Below are 4,794 nucleotides of genomic sequence, written 5' to 3'. Positions count from 1 at the left end.
GGCTCACACGGCGGGTCCGGCGGCCATCTTACAGCCGGGCGCCATTTTGGGGATGAGCTCCCCTTATTTTGCCGGCACGGTCAGTCAGCTGCACAGCAGCATAGCGCCACGCTTACCAGCTCCCAGCTGGTTTCCCACTCAAGGTGGGGTGGTACCCATTAGTGTAGTATCCCTGGCGGCTTATCAGCCCCCGTGGTTCACGCCAGCAGGTAGTCAGGCAGCGGCGAGCGCGTCACCAATGCCCCTTTCCATGGCTGGTCCTAACTGGAGCCAAGCGTCATGGAGTTCAGGTGTTGCCCCACCTGTTTTATCCTCCCCTGCAGTGGCCCCTTCCTCGTCTGTGTACGGGGCACATTTTACAGCACCCCCCATTTACTACCCTTCAGCTTTAACACAGCAGCAATTGTATTACCCTTACGTACCGCCTTGGCAAGTTTACCCCTCTGCCCCGGCCGCACCCCCTCTTCGACCTGTGCTTTATCCTCCTATTGCCCATACGTTTCCTTTGAACCCCCCTGTTGATAGTAACAGTCAAGCATCTCCGGCTCGAGGTCCTCGCATTGCCCCTCCGGTGGTGGACCCGACACCCTCGCCCACTATCGCTACCTTGTCCACGTTGCCGGTGCCTCACACGTCTCTTTCAGTTTCAGGTACAGATGCGGTTAGCGGGCAAGTTACCGCGGTGGCTGTAATGTCTTCGTTGTTTGAAACGGCGCACGATCCTTCTACCACGGTGACCGGGACAGGTGCGGAAACAAGAGATAAAGTGGGAGAAGAAGTTCCGGACCCATCAGGGTCTGGTGAGCATGAAAATGACATGTCTTCTACCGATTCTTCCTCTTCCTCTTCACACTCTTCTGGATCCCCTGCACGCCCCCGCAAAATTGCGCGAATGGTAGCGCGGCGTCTAGCTAAAAAGTCTAGTAACAATACTAGGAAGGATGATGAGATAGGGGCTAAAGCACAAGAAGCAGGCGCAGACACAGTTCACTGTGCTAATACGGCGGTGCTTAGGGGGCTTGCGTAAAAGTGTTAGAAGCAGAATACGCAGGCGAAAATTCGTGGATGGAGGATGGAGGGTCCCTTTCCCTGTCCTCTTTTGCATAACCTCTGTATATCCCCGGTGGGGGTGGTTCCTAAAAAAGTGCCGGGTAAGTTCCGCTTGATTCAACATCTCTCTCATCCTCGGGGCGGTTCAGTGAATGATGCTATACCTGGGAACTATTGTAGTGTAGTGTATCAATCTTTTGATGCTACTTTAGACTTGGGGCCTGATTCAGACCCACTCGCGAGCGGCTGTCCACTCGCAAGTGGGTCGATGTTATGCACTGAGCATGCGCACGACGGAGGGAGCTCCGTCGTGCGCATGCGCCAGACGCGACGAGCGAAGGAAAGTCCTTCGCTCGTTGTGTCTGATCAAAGGGGGCGTGCTGTCGATGTTGATTGACAGCACGCCCCCTTTGGTGGGCGTGCCGGGGGCGTGCCTCCCTGACGGGGGCGTTCCCACGGGAACGCCTCCTGTCAGAAGCCGGCCCACTGACATCACTAGTGATGTCAGTGGGAGTGATTTTGGCTCTGATAGAGCCAAAATCACTCCGGAGCTTGCGGTTGAAAACCTCAACCGCAGGCTCCGGCTCGCAGTTTCGATAGTTGCGATGGTCACGACCATCGCGGCCATCAAAATGCACGCTCGTATAGGCTGTGGGTGGTGACCCACAGCTATACGAGCGTCCAGGAGGACGCTCCATTTTCATGGAGGGCGGCCCTCATTCAGAGCGTGCGCTCTGCTCAGAGTGTACGGCTCTGAATGAGGGCCTTAGTTCGCAGTTTTGGTAGTGGTGCTTTAATGGCAAAGCTAGACATAGAGGCTGCATTTCGTTTGTTACCGATGCATCCGGAGGCCATGCAATTTATGGGTTTTAAATTGGATTCGGGTTATTTTGTAGACAAATGTTTGCCCATGGGTTGTGCTGTTTCCTGTGCCTATTTTGAGAAATTCAGCTCTTTTCTTCAATGGTGTCTGCATGCCGGTACAGGCCAGATGGGTATAGCGCACTATTTGGATGATTTTCTCTTTATAGGCCCAGGAAAGAGCGAAGTTTGTGCTGATCTTCTCTTTTCGGCGCAGGTTTTGTTCAAAGTGTTAGGTGTCCCCATTGCCCATGACAAGACGGAGGGTCCGGTGGCGTGTTTGTCGTACTTAGGCATAGAGATAGACACGGCAGCGGGTTGTTGCAGGCTACCTAAGGATAAAGTGGAGAAATTGCAGGAACTAATTGAGTCGTGTTTATCAGCAGAATCAGTTAGGTTACGCAGGGTTCAGTCGCTCCTGGGTTCCTTAAACTTTGCCTGTCGGATCATTCCCATGGGTAGAGTTTTCTGCAGAAAATTGGAGAGGGCCACAGTCGGTGCGACGCAGCCGCATCAGTATATTCGCCTGTCGGGAGAGATTAAAGAGGATCTTAGGAATTGGAAACGTTTTTTGTTGAGTTTCAATGGTGAACGCATTTGGCCTTCACCCCCGTTGGCGAATAGTATGCTTCAACTTTTTACGGATGCGGCTGGGTCGTCTGGTTTTGGGGCCTTTTTCAATGGGGAGTGGTGTGCTGCTCCATGGCCTCTTGATTGGCACAGGGAGGGGCTGACGAATAACATGTTGTTGTTGGAACTGTTCCCAATTGTCGTAGCGGTGGAACTCTGGTCTGTACGACTGAGTAACTGCCAAGTAGTATTTTGGTGTGACAATCTGGGAGTGGTGCACGCCATCAACAACCAACGTTCGTCCTCACCTTTTGTTTTACGTTTGCTTCGGGATTTAGTTTTGCGCTGCCTCGAGGGCAATTTAAGGTTTAGAGCTAGACATGTACCGGGTGTCTGTAATGAAATTGCTGATGCTTTGTCTCGCTTTCAATTTGCGCGCTTTAAAGCTCTTGTCCCGTTGGCTTCTGACATTGGTTTGGTGTGCCCCCCTTTTGTGTGGCAGATCATCAGGCCGGCTTAGAAGGTTTGGCGTTACAATCGCTTGCCCCGTCGACTCTCAAGGCTTATTCGGCCGCTTGGCGGGATTGGTGCACTCATGGTGCACTCCTTGAGAAGGAGGGTAAGTCGGCGGATGAGTTGATTTCTTCCTTTGTTTGGGAAAGATATCAACAGGGTAGGTCCAGGGCCTCCATGGGATCCGCGCTTGCAGGGATTTCTTTTTTTGTAAGCTGAAGGGTTTGCATGACCCCACCAAGTCTTTTGTGTTAACGAAGGCCATGAAAGGTTGGGCTAAGGCTTTCCCCGTTCGTTCGGATTCACGGCGGCCTGTGGACTTACAGTTGTTGGCAAATTTGTTATCAGTTATGTGGAGGGTGGCCTCTGATAATTTTGAGGCTTGTCTTTTCCGTCTTTCATTTGCAACAGCATTTTTTGGTGCATTTAGAGTTAGTGAGCTGGTAGCTTCCAGCAAGGCGTCCAATTCCTTAGGACTTTTGTTGAGCGATATCGTTTTTAAAGATTCGTCGGTGCTTTGTCGGCTTCATTTCTCTAAAACCGATCAAACAGGCAGGGGTAAGTGGGTTACTTTACAACAACAGCAGGACCGGAATATTTGTCCAGTACACTTAGCGGCAGATTACATGGTAAAGCGCCCTTTGGGGGGAGCGCAATGGTTGCTACATGCTGATAATTCACCCCTCACGAAATACCAGTTCGCAGCAGTATTCATGAAAGGCTTGCTTGAATTAGGGGCTGATCCGTCAGAATATGGTACTCATTCCTTCAGAATTGGCGCTGCTACTAGCGCGGCTCTCGCTGGAGCTTCAGCAGACTCCATTCAGCAAGTAGGGCGTTGGAAGTCGGCTGCTTTTAAGAAGTATGTGCGCTGCGACAAGGTGTAGATGCGCTCCTGGCGTCAACCCGAAAGCGTTGCTTCCCCGCCAATTGTTCAACGACTAGCGTTGAGTAATTGGGGGTGTGAAGGGATTTTTTAATTTTTCCTCCCGTTAGCCATGATTTGGCCCATATTTGGTTCACGGGAAGGTTTTTTGGGTTTTCTTCTTCACTCGGGTTCCAGTTTCCCCACATTTTGCATCCCTGCTAGTTAGTTGCCATGTGTTGTTAAAGTTGTGTTTGTGTTTTTGGGTATGGTGCGGTTGCTAAGGTTAGGGTTTTCTCTTTTTCCACAGATTTGGCAAATGAAGATGTGACAGTGTGGCTAGTGGGCCATTCTTATATTTTTTGGGCGGAAAAGCATGTCTTGTCACAGGGTCAGAACTTGTGGCCGAGTGGTGTTAGTGTTCGCTGGATTGGTGTGAGAGGTTTACGTGTGGAGTCGGTGCTAGGATTGATTGTTTCATCTGTTGCCAAATGGGGAACGCCCAAATTCTTGGTGCTCCATGTTGGAGGGAATGATCTTGGTCAGCTGAAAGGAGTTGAATTGATTGTGAGGCTGCGTGAAGTTTTGGAAGAGATGCGTGTCAGATGGCCGACTATTCAGATTGTTTGGTCGGATATGATGCCGCGTTTGAATCGGAGAGGTGTGCGCAAGCATGGTGCGTTGGATAGGTCACGGAAGAAGGTGAATGTGGCAATTACGAGACATGTTGAGTCTCTGGGTGGAATGGCGATTAGGCATGTTTTTCTGGTCGGAGAGCTTGGGAAGTTTTTTCGGCATGATGGGGTACATCTTAATGCTGTGGGCACAGCTTTGTTTATTAAGGACTTGTTCTCGTTCCTGGGTTAGGTTTTTGGGTGGCGGGCCGGTCTCTTTTAGGGCCCGGCTTTGGCGGGAGTACGCTGCAACTCAGTGGC

The 4,794-nt window shown here is 51.2% G+C and overlaps 1 pseudogene; it reads left to right on the top strand.

Annotated features, from left to right (window-relative positions):
* The first annotated feature begins 250 nt into the window (after positions 1-250).
* LOC148509498 (uncharacterized) lies at positions 251-3,881 on the top strand (annotated as a pseudogene).
* The last annotated feature ends 913 nt before the right edge of the window (positions 3,882-4,794 follow it).

Source organism: Taudactylus pleione, unplaced genomic scaffold (genome assembly GCF_031769625.1).
Source record: "Taudactylus pleione unplaced genomic scaffold, aTauple2 ptg000324l, whole genome shotgun sequence".
Classification (NCBI taxonomy): domain Eukaryota; kingdom Metazoa; phylum Chordata; class Amphibia; order Anura; family Myobatrachidae; genus Taudactylus; species Taudactylus pleione.
Note: the sequence above shows the minus strand (reverse complement) of the source record. Positions and strands in the feature narration are given on the sequence as shown.